General features: G+C 38.6%; 2 pseudogenes across 1 annotated transcript; one reads left to right on the top strand and one right to left on the bottom strand.

Annotated features, from left to right (window-relative positions):
• Window positions 1–57: 57 nt before the first annotated feature.
• On the bottom strand, window positions 58–8,664 carry LOC143634178 (L-galactono-1,4-lactone dehydrogenase, mitochondrial-like; annotated as a pseudogene). Its single transcript, XR_013153808.1, has 6 exons — window positions 8,030–8,664; window positions 6,561–6,811; window positions 6,282–6,467; window positions 5,263–5,683; window positions 4,767–4,902; window positions 58–234 (listed from the first exon to the last, which is right to left on the bottom strand). The product of XR_013153808.1 is annotated as an L-galactono-1,4-lactone dehydrogenase, mitochondrial-like (transcript).
• A 1,887-nt stretch (window positions 8,665–10,551) lies between these two features.
• On the top strand, window positions 10,552–12,384 carry LOC143634205 (UPF0481 protein At3g47200-like; annotated as a pseudogene).
• Window positions 12,385–12,474: the final 90 nt, after the last annotated feature.

The raw sequence follows: 12,474 nt of genomic DNA on the forward strand, positions 1-12,474 counted from the left end.
TTAATAAATATCCTTTTGACCCTTTTTTTTGTTTTTCGGTTAACGTTGATAAGAGGAATGATGCTTACGTGGAAGCATTATCATCCAATGGGAACATTTTCTCAACCATAGCGTTGGACAGGATCCGATTAGGATCCAACTCAGCACGTGCTTTGTTAAAAGCGTCTACAGGAAATCGCTTTCTTAATCTTGCTTGGAGTGCTGCCAACTCATCTTTGTCTTTCGGAACCTGAAAATACAATATTTTTACGTTAAAAGATGCATGGTCAAAACAGGTTTGTGTCGAAATGGGTTGGGTAAAACATTCTTTTTCATCCGTTATTATTTTCTTTTTTTTTTCTATTTATAAGTGATTAATGTATTAACTATGATTACGATAACTACATTATTAAAATACTAATCTAACTTCTTTTTGGCAAACCGATATAAGAGGTTATAAGCGTTTAAATACACTTTGGGCCATTGTAAACGGACAAACACGAGCACATGTCTCTTTCATTCATTTATGTTCGTTTACATCCGTTCTTTCATTTAAATTCGTTTATCTTCATTCGTTTGCGCTCATTTACATTCATTACTTTACGTTTGTTTGGGTTCATACCGTTAACGAACGAACACAACAAGAAAACCCTGTTCGTTTAGTCAAGAATGTTAATTTACCTCAATTTTAGCCCAATACAGATTAAATCCCTGTTCGTTTAGTCTAGATGAGAAGTCGATTCCAATACAGATTAAAAGTTAGGTTGCTTGAATCAATCAGTAAAAGCAGAACCCCCTTTGCCACTTCAAACACACCGCTACAGCAAATCTGAGTTTCTCCGACTAGATTACAAGGGCCAATTAATTGATCTATATCAGTTGGTTACCTGCCCGGTCTCTTTGCAATAACTGATCTCCGCCTCTGTGGTGGTGTCTCCGACTGGAATCAGTGGGCTACAAGTCTGGTGATTTATCTTCCGCTGCGTCTCTCCTGTCTTTAGTAATCAAACATTCCTTTTTGTTGCTGCCAGAAACTGAGTTGTAGGGGTCTTATTAGAAACCCTAATTTTTCTTCGGGTCAAAGAAGATTGGGGCTTGTTGTGTTGTGTTGCTGTTATTCAGAGGTGGTAATATTATGAGATTGAAGAAATAACCCTAAAGGAAGGTTATTTGCTATTTTTTCTTCTTAATCACCCTAACTGAAGCTGATCAATATTGGTGACTTGCTAAAATCCCGGTGAGATCGTTTCATAACTTTTATTTTTTTGTTGGCTATAGGCCTTGATGCTGCTAGAGTAGTCAGTCCAATTTATCTGTTACTGTGTGCCGTGTGTCTATTATTATTATTATTATTATTATTATTATTATTATTATTATTATTATTATTATTATTATTAGTTTTTGTTACTATTATTATTATTATTATTGATTTGGTGTTCTATTGCTTGTGTTTGTGTGATTAGTTGCAACCATAGAGCGTAGGAACCATGACTATTACTTGAGACCATGTCCTGAAACGAGGGGTGTAGGAAAGAGTAAAGATAGGGAGCGTATATTGCGTTTGGCTTCTTGGAATGTAGGAACATTAAATGGTAAGTTGCTAGAATTGGTAGATGTGCTTAAAAGACGTAGGGTTCAGATAGCATGCCTCCAGGAGACTAAGTGGAAAGGACATAGAGGGGCTGAGTGTAATGGGTATAAGTTGTGGTACTCGGGGTCTGATGGAGCTAGGAATGGAGTGGGGTTTCTAGTGGCTAAGGAAATACACACTAGTGTGGTGGAGGTGATAAGACATAATGACAGGATTATGGTGTTGAAATTAGTACTAGGAGAGGAAGTAGTGGCAGTAGTCTCCGCCTACGCGCCTCATGTAGGCCTAGGGGATCAGGAAAAGAGAGAATTTTGGGATTGCCTAGACGCAGTGGTAGGGGGCATACCTAGGGGGGAGAGGATTTGCATAGAAGGTGATTTTAATGGACACATTGGTAAGGCTAACGATGGTTTTCAAGCCGTATATGGGGGTTTCGGTTTTGGTGATAGGAATGAGACCGGAACAGATCTTCTAGAGTTTGCGGTCGCACATGACCTAGGTATTATAAATTCTTATTTTAGGAAACAAGATTCTCATTTAATCACTTTTAGCAGTGGCGGACGCGACACGCAAATTGACTACCTTTTGATGAGGAAAGGAGACCGACGTTGGTGGAAGGACTGCAAAGTCATACCTGGGGAGGCAGTTGTGACTCAACATCGACTACTAGTGACTGATATAGCCTTCAGAAATAAGCTGACTGTTCGAGAGAATAAAGGTACACCGAGAATTCGATGGGGAAATTTGAAGGACGAAAATCTCCTACTGTTTAAGGATAAACTCATACTGCATACGCGGGCTCGACTAAATGGGGACTCAACTCATATATGGGAAGCTATGGAGACAAAGATCATCCAAGTAGCAAAGGAGACTCTCGGGGTCACAACAGGAAAGACAAGTGGGCATAAGGAGTCTTGGTGGTGGAATGACGCAGTGCAAGACAAGATAAGGGACAAACAAGGATGTTTTAGGGAGCTAATGAGGTGCACGAATGAGGAGGAGCGAATGGAATTGAGGGACAACTACAAAACGGCCAAGATAGAGGCGAAGAAGGCAGTGGCGGAAGCAAAGAAGGCGGCCTTTAAACGGATGTATGAAAGTCTAGAAACAAAAGAGGGGGAGCATGCCATGTTTAAGATTGCCAAAGCCAGGGAGCGTAGAAGGCAAGATCTAGGACCGGTGAAGTTCATAAAGGATACAGATGGGCATGTACTGGTCAAGGAGCAGGACATCAAGCTAAGATGGCAAACCTACTTCCACAATCTTTTTAACAATGGGAGAGCTTACCAAGAAGAACATGACAACACAAACTTTCAACGACAACAATCGAATAACTGCTACTGCCGACGGATCACACGAGAAGAGGTGAAGGACGCACTTAGGAGGATGGGAAGGTCTAAGGCGGTTGGCCCAGACAACATACCCATCGAGGTGTGGAAGTGTCTGGGGGAGGAAGGAGTCATGTGGTTAACTACTCTGTTTAATAGTATTCTCAAATCAGGTAAGATGCCAGACCAGTGGAGGAGCAGCGTTGTAGTTCCTATCTATAAGAACAAAGGAGACGCCCAATGTTGTGGTAACTACCGAGGAATCAAACTACTAAGTCATACTATGAAGCTATGGGAAAGAGTGATTGAGGTTAGACTTAGACGAGAAACTCAGGTTACGGTCAACCAATTTGGCTTCATGCCGGGGCGTTCCACCACAGAGGCAATACACCTTATAAGAAGATTAATGGAAAAGTATAGGGAGAAGAAGCGTGATCTACATATGGTGTTTATTGACCTAGAAAAGGCCTACGACAGTGTGCCACGACAGGTGCTCTGGGAGTGCTTGGAGGGTAGAAGAGTGCCCAGGAAATACATAGAGATAATTATGGATATGTATACCAGGAGTGAAACAAGTGTCCGTGCGCCAGTGGGGGATACTGATTTCTTTCCTGTAGAGGTAGGTCTTCACCAGGGGTCAGCGTTGAGCCCGTTTCTTTTTGCAGTAGTCTTGGATGAGTTGTCAAAGTCGATTCAGGGGACTCTCCCGTGGTGCATGATGTTCGCAGACGATATTGTGTTACTTGCTGAGAAAAAACAAGATCTAAACATGAGGCTTGAGGAGTGGCGAACAACCTTAGAGACAAAAGGTTTAAAGATTAGCCGATCTAAGACGGAGTACCTACACTGTGATTTTGGTGGGATAAACGACAATGAAGACGCACACATCACAATTGAAGGGCAGGTGGTCCCGCAGGTAACGAAGTTCAAGTATTTAGGATCATTTGTACAGAGCGATGGGGAATTAGACAGTGATGTGACCCACCGAGTTCAGGTAGGATGGTGTAGATGGAAAGCAGCCACAGGTATATTGTGCGACAAGAGTTTCTCGACTAATCTAAAGGGAAAATTCTATAGGGTGGCAGTTAGACCTGCAATGCTATATGGAACAGATTGTTGGGCCATCAAGAAGGCACAAGTGCGGAAGATGGAGGTGGCAGAAATGAGAATGCTACGTTGGATGTGTGGGCACACAAGGCTAGATCGAATAAGAAACGTTGTGTTTCGCGAGAGATTAGGGGTGGCGAACATAGCAGACAAGATAAGAGAGTGGAGATTGAGATGGTTTGGACATGTAAAGAGAAGACAGACGACGAATCCTGTTAGATCCGTAGAAAACATTACTATAGAGGGGAGGAGGGGTAGAGGACGACCGAAATTGACTTGGGATGAGAGGATTAGGCATGATTTGATAGAACTAAACCTCTCGGAGGACATGGTTGAGGATAGGAATTCGTGGAGAAGTAGAATTAAAGTTAAGGATTTTTAGAGAGAATTGAATACCTTAGAGCTTAGACTTAACTTATTTATGTCACATACCATAATGGTATTTCCCTTACATATATTATTATTATTATTATTATTATTATTATTATTATTATTATTAGCTTTTATATAGCTGTTAAACTGTGACCTTATTATTAATATTATTATAATTAGTAGTAGTTTTTATATAACTGTTAAACTTTGATTTCCTTTATTTTGCTTCATACACATGTACTTAGAGCCGAGGGTCTCTTTGGAAGCCACCTCTTTATTCCTTTGGATAGAGGTACGGTGTGCCTACATCACACCCTCCCCAGACCCTACCTATAGCTTTGCTGTCGGTGGGATTTTACTGGGTATGATTGATTGATTGATTGATTGAATTTTAGCCCAATGTTCATAAGCAGAATATTTATCCCAGAAACGCGCTTGCGTAAGATGCCGATAATGAAAAAATTCTTCCGTTATTCGTTTCCTTTGGCGAGCATCGGTTGTAGGAGGATACATAATAATACCAACCTGCCACATAGATATTTAGTCAATATTAGAATACTGATTTTAGCAAGCAACCTCATTAAACTAAATTTACGACATGTATACCCTTATGTGGCACTAGTTGAGTAATTGATGCCACATCAGCAGCCACATACGCAAAATTAACAAGTTTGAAAAACGATACTTTTTTTTACAATTTGCGTTGAAAAATAATTATCACATGTCAAAACGACAAATAATATACCACATTGGTAGGTGTGCATGAAACCAAAATAACTGACCGGTAACCGAAACAACCGAACTCATCCAAAACCAAATTTCTAGTTCAGCTTTGGTTTTGCATAAACTTAAACCTGAAAAAACCAACTATTAAAATCCACTTACCCAGGAAAATATATCATCATTAGATTCACTCGAAGCAGGACTCATTACACTTTTACTACATGCAGTCCATCGTTGTTCTATGGGTGCAGGGGCAGGTATTTCTTCCTTCTCGATCAACTCCAAAACATCTTCGATGTAATTAATGTCTTTCATACTAGGTTTCGACAAAGTGCCAGCTGGAAAACATGTTTCGGACACCCACTGTTGACCACCACAGTCAAACCCCAAAATCTCATCACTCCACCCGACTCTATACCCTTCGGATCGTTTCCAATATTCAGCCTCAACCTCGTTGATCTTTTTAATGTGATCTTTGTTGAGCGGATCGAGGGCTATTAATTGATCTCGTAGTTCGGTGAATGAAAGTTAGGTAATTTTTGGCTGGTCTTCGGCTGTTGATGAAGTTGTTACGGGTTGGCCTCTGAATATGAATAAACAATTAAACCACAGAAATGAGTACGGTCGGGTCAAAACGGGTAATTCTATGGTACATGTCAAAATGGATCATTTGTGAGATGTAATAAAGTTAATTATAATGTTTTCAATTATGCATCTATTTTTTGAATTTTTTTTGAAAAAAAGTATATTTTTTTTATGTATGTCTTAAAAATAATAATAAAATGATTTAGGAAATGTGTTAAATATTATGGTAATTATTAAAAAGATCCTATGAACTTTTTCTGAATTTGGGCAACAGTCCCTAACATAAGTTTAAGGACCTAACCACGCAAAAATAAAATCCAGGAACGTAAATGCAAATTAAGCAAAAATCCATAAAGTTTTAAACTTTTTATTACATTTTGTCATATACATGTTGGGCAACTTTTAACACATCTTACATGTTTTTTTATTATTATTATTTGAACCCATTAGAGAAAAACAATAACCCGAATTGACCTATATATGAGGATTTTTAAAGTTAAATGTAATAAAAAAGTTTTTAACCTTTTATTAAATTTTCCCTTAAAAATGCATGTTTTTAAATTTTGCCAACCGTACAACAAACAATCAACTCTAACCTGTATTTCTCTTTTGACGCCTGATACAAATCACGAATGGGCTGTAAAGCTTCATCTGAACTGTACTTGGGTTTATACTTGTTTGAGCTCCACCATTTAGAAACAGGGTTACATGTCACAACTACAACAGTATCGGTATACGGTATGTAAAGGTATTTTACATGTTCGTTGTCATTTAAAAGCTTTCTGCAACCATAAAAAATAATATTATTAGTAATAATAATAATAATAATAAGTAATCTAGCAAATTAAACTTAAAACTAAACATACAATACATACTTATGTTTTTTCTTGATTTCTGTCAAATTAGACACAAATGTGTGTTCTACAAGTTCTTGTCTTTCAACACATTGAAGAGTGATTTCAGCAACACCACCAAGCGCACCGAGCCCGCATCGAGCTAAATAAAACAGTTCCGGGTCTTTGTCTTTCAAAATTACTATTGTACCCTTGCCAGGGGTAACTAATTTCATGCTAATAACTTGTTCATCAATTGGAGGTAACTTTGCACCAGTACCATGTGCACCAACCTATAATGATCACATATATAATTTATCAGTATTGTTAATTAATTTGGTTTCAATTATCAAATTAAAGGTTTTGATATTCACAAACGGCCCCAGTTTGAGCCTGTTTTGCGAAGCGGCATTGCGAAGCATCGTGTTCGAGCTGATCTGTTTAAAAAACGGGTCGTGCTCAATGAGACGTGTCAGGTTGACCCGTTTAACCAGTTTAGTTAAACAATCCAACCCTCCAGCTTGTTTAGCTAAACAAGTCAACCGACTAACCCGTTTATGTAAATGAGTTTAACGGGTCGACCCGCTAATCTGTTCATGGCCCATTTAAATCATTACCTTACAACCCCCAACCCATTTAACACGTTGGCAACTAGATTACTACCCATCAACCAGCCCACCCGTCTAACACGTTTATATTAACAATTTAAACAAGTCAACCCACTAGCCCGCTTAACCCATCCTTTTTTAACCCCCAACCCGTTTTACACGTTTGCAACTTGATTACTACCCACCAACCCATTTAGATAAATGAGTTAAATGGGTCATGTTCAAATTACACTTAAAACGTGTGTGCAGGTTAAAGTTAATGTTTTTAACACAACCAAAATACGGGTCTTGTTCATGTCCAACATTTCAACCCACAGCCCGTTAACCCATCAACCCATTTAGATAAATGAGTTAAATTAAATGGGCCATGTTCAAATTACACTTAAACCGCGTGCGCAGGTTAAATTTAATATTTTTAACACGAATCAAAATACGGATCTTGTTCATGTCCAACATTTCAACCCGCAGCCCGTTAACCCACCAACCCCGTTTAGATAAATGAGTTAAACGGGCCATACTCAGATTATTACACTTAAAATGTGTGTTGATGTTTTTAATACAAACCAAAACACAGGTCTTGTCCGTGTCCAACATTTCAACCCGTTAACCCGCCAACCCGGCAATGGCATTCATACCTGAACAATGCCACCAACCAAATTAGCACGGTTGGCAACTAGATTACTACCCATCAACCCGCCTACTCATCTAACACGTTTATATTAATAACTTAAACAGGTCGACCCACTAACCCGTCGATGACCCGTTTAACCCATCTTTTTAAAACCCCCAGCCCGTTTAGCTAAATGATTCAAACGGGCCGCGTCTAATTACAATTAAAACGCGTGTGCGGGTTAAAGTTAATGTTTTTAACACGAATCAAAATACGAATCTTGGCATTCACACCTGAACAATGCCCCCAATCTGTTGCTCCCGAATCGACGCGAAATTCTGCAAAGTAATCCCATACCCCTTAACCGCATCCACCAACTCCTGAACCCGTATCCCGGCTTGCACCGTGACCGTCTTCTTCTCCTTATCCACCTCCACCACCTTATCCAACAATGCCAAATTCACCATCCCACCCCAGGCCAACCCGATCCCATTCGGGGACAACCCAGACCCAACCGGCCGAATCTTCTGCTTCTTCTCATTCGCATTGTTAACAATCTTCTCCAACTGTTCCAAACTCTCGGGTTGCAAGAAAACCCGGGTTTGCACCTCGTGGGTCCCACTCCAATTGACCACCGTGTGGAGGTCGTCGGGTAACGGCGCGTACCGGAAAAGTTGGGCTTTTTTGTGCTTTGCGTTTTCCGGCAACGGGAAGGAGTAGTAGGTGGCGGCGGCGCAGCCTAAGAGGAGGGCGGAGTAGCCGAGGTATTTGCGGAGGTGGGGTGACGTGGAGGTGGCGGCGGAGAGTGGTGGTGGTGGTGAGGAGAATTGGCGGGTTAGGGTTTTGAGGGTTTGGTGGTAGCGGGTGAGTTTTAGTGATCGGAACATTTGCCGGTGATTGGATTCAGTCACCGGTTTGTTTTGGTTGGTATGAGAAGTGAGAAGTGAAGTGAGTGAAGTTTGGTTTTGAATCTGGTTTTGTTGGATTATAATTAGGGTCGTAAACGAATCAAACGTCGTGGACTGTTCGGTGGAAAGTTTGTTTACGTCTGGTTGATTAATATGAACATGAGCATGAACAAAGACGGCGTTCGTTCAATTGTGTTTGTCATGTTCGATAATGTGTTTGTGTATGTTCGTTTATTAATGATTATTTGTTTATGTTTGTTAATTAAAGGTTCATTAATACGTTCATTTCTCCGGTTTTGGTTGGTGTGAGTAGAGGTGCACAAACCGGGTTAAGACTCAAAACCGGTTCGGTTTGGTCAACAAAAGTCAAATTCGGTTTATGATCGCGTTCGGTTCGGGTTGAAACCCGTTTCTTGACCAGGTTATGATCGGTTTCAGTTCGGGTTTTGCAAAACCGACTTCGGTTTGGTTAACCGGTTTGGAACCGGTTTTGGGGGAGAAAATTACAAACCGGTTCCAAACCTACAATTTCAATCGGTTTCTACATAATCGGTTTCGGTTCAGTTTTCGAGTCTGGTCGGTTAACCGGTTTATTTGCCCACCTCTACCTCTAGGTATGAGTGTGTGTGTGTGTATGAGAACTGAAGTGAGTGAACTTGGTTTTTAAATCTGGTTTGTTGGATTGAAACTAGGGTCGTAAACGAATCGAATGTTGGTCGAACTATTTGACGGAAAGTTTGTTTGTTTGACTAATTAACTAAATGAATGAGCACGAACACAAACACAAACAAAGATCATGTTCGTTCAATTGTGTTTGTGAACATTTGCGTACGTCCGTTGTGGGTGTTAAAAAAATGGAAACCAAACCGTATCTGTAACCGAGAAAACCGATCCAAACTACGAAATCGGGTTTCGGTTAGGTTAATAACCGAATCCGAATTGGGAATTCGATTTTTGAATTGGATTACAGATAGTCAAATTTTGAATTCAGTTTGTTCAGATAACCGAATTATCCAAATTTAATCATTGCATATTACTTTTATGTTGCTATGTGAGTGTCTAAGCACATCCCAAATGGTTTCATTATTTGTGTTCCTCAACTATTCATTAACAACGTTATTTCATTAATGAACGAATATGAACAATAAATTTCATTTGGTTAGCTATTCGTGGTGAACCGTTCACATGTTTGATAAAAGCTTGATGAATGAACATGAACAAGCCCTTATTCAGTTTGGTATAGGTTGTTTACAGCACTAATTAAAAATTATTGAAATTATTTATCAAAAGGGTGTAAATGTAAAAGGTATTTATAGAAGGCAAAGTATAAAATGAAAACCCACTTGAGTTGTGAAAACCCTATGTAACATCGTTTTTTTTTTGTTTTTTTTTGTTACATGTAATATATGTTGTAACATTTAATACAAAACATTGAAACATCAAAAAAAAATGTTTTGCTATTTTTAACATTTTTTTACTAATTTTTATATATGTTTTCAGGAGAGAGAAAAAATTATATTTATATTTACATTTTTTATTCACTTAATTATGGACCACAAGATTTAAACATTAATTAAAAACATGTGGTTGAGAATGGGTTTCTAGAGTTTTACAACTCAAATGGGTTTTCATTTTAACCTTACCCAATAAATAGGTTAAACTAACTTATATTAAGAAAAGAGTTGTGCATGAGCTATTTGTGGATTCATATAAACCATGTGCAAAAACTACTATGATGGTTTTGCATTTGAGCTTTAAAAAATAATCTTTTTATAATTTTTACAGTGAGACCTCGATTAACATGAGCGTCAGAAATTATATTGATGTAGAGGTAATAAAAAAAGTCACGTAAAGTATATATATAACCTATAGAAAAGTTGGCTAATCCCCCAATCTAGACATAGCTCATGTGCAATAAGCAACTTAGTGGACAAGGAGCGTACAATGCAACTTCTCGTCAGAAGTAACATCGATCTGACTTCAAAGTCGAAGACACCAAAAGAGAAATAGGATCTAGAACATTAAATGCCTAGTTCCAAGATTTTCTTATATCTATTGATTGCATAAAATATACAAATTTAGTAATGTTTATATTTAGATTATGTAAATGATGATTTGATACTTGTGTTTTTTAGGTCATGTAAAACTCATGGCACTAACTTTATATACACATTAAGTTAGGAATATTACTCCTTATAAAAATTCCAAATTGATGATTAGTATACTTAAATGATTCTTAACTTCATTTGTACACAATGCTAAAGTAGTAAAGTTAGTAATTTAGCACCTCCTTGTACCCAATATCATAACTAAAAACCTGATTATAATCCAATAACCACCAAGGCACCAATCCAATGTTGGACGTAATTTCAGACTCCAAGTCACAAGTCAACAACGATATCGAGGCCACTAAACACTCGATTATTGACTCGATTTCTAACTCGGTTAACGATGCTGCCAGTGCCACTTCCCAACTACCATCAGCTGAACGAATCTGAATCCCCAGAGTTCCAATAATGGTGGGACAAACAGATGACTACGAGAAATACTATGTTCCGAAGGTTGTCTCCATTGGTCCATACCATTTTGGGAACGAAAAACTCCACCCCGTCGAGAAACTCAAGCCAATTTTCGCAATGAAGCTCCTTTTAAACAAGGAGACCCTAACAAGGTTGTACAACAAGCTTTGTGAACTAAAAATGGTGCAAGAATTAAGAAGCTTTTATGAAGAAAACTCGACAACCATGTTTAGCGATATGGACTTCGCTAAGATGATGTTGTTGGATGCTTGTTTTATTTTATATTACATTAAATATGTTTTTCGCGGGAAACTTGAAGATTGTCTAGAGTTGAAAAACAGCTAGATTAAGTTTGCTCATCAAGATTTGTTCTTGTTGGAAAACCAAATTCCTTACAAAGTTCTAAGAGAGGTGACACAAATAATTAACATTTCTCTTCAAAGTCTAGTTGAAGAGTTCATCCATGTCAGCAGTATTGTGCGACCGAGGCTTGGTATTGATAGATTTAACTTCGATGTCTGTGATCATCTTCTCCATGTTCTTCATCGTAGTATTACCAACAAAGTCGAAGTTCCAAAGGATTGTACATTTTATCTAAAAGGTGACTGGCTCACGTTTCGCAATGCTAGCGAGCTTGTGGATGTAGGGATTCATTTCAAGCCAAGTGACAGCATGTCGTTGTCTAGCGTCGAGTTCTCAAGAGGTTGGTTAATGTTCTCAGCTAATGTAAAACTCCCTTGAGTAAAAGTGAATGGTTCCACCGAGCATATATTGTTAAACTTGATAGCGTATGAAACATGCTTACGTGATAAAGATGCATGGGTTACGTCGTATATATGTCTTCTTGATTCTCTGATTGATCACGCTGAGGACGTTAAGATTCTTAGAAAAGCTCATGTGCTTCAAACCTGTTTAGGTAATGATGAAGAAGTAGCGAAAATTTTCAAGAGAATAGCCACTGATTTAGTTCCAAATAATTATGCATATTTGGAAACCAAGTACCAGATGCTAACGCATTCTGAAAGTCGGACTAACATGCTTTTCTCCCAACTGAAGAATGAATATTTCAAGAGCCCGTGGGCAATTTTTGTACTTCTTGGAGCTTTGATAGCTCTTTTTCTTAGTGGTGTTCAAACTTACTTCACTCGTTGGAGTCCCAAAGGCGAATGTGACGATCTATGCATGTTGTTGAAGAAGAACCATCACTTAAAGAGTCCATGAGTCTTATTGTATCTTTTGGTGTGTTGTGTTTGAATTTTGTGTTGCAAGTCCTATTTACTAATTATGCTTGGTTCTTTTCTTAAATACTAC

The sequence above is a fragment of the Bidens hawaiensis genome, unplaced genomic scaffold (assembly GCF_021521415.1).
Source record: "Bidens hawaiensis isolate Kalapana, Puna unplaced genomic scaffold, B.hawaiensis_p1.1 tig00007028_1, whole genome shotgun sequence".
In the NCBI taxonomy this organism is placed as follows: domain Eukaryota; kingdom Viridiplantae; phylum Streptophyta; class Magnoliopsida; order Asterales; family Asteraceae; genus Bidens; species Bidens hawaiensis.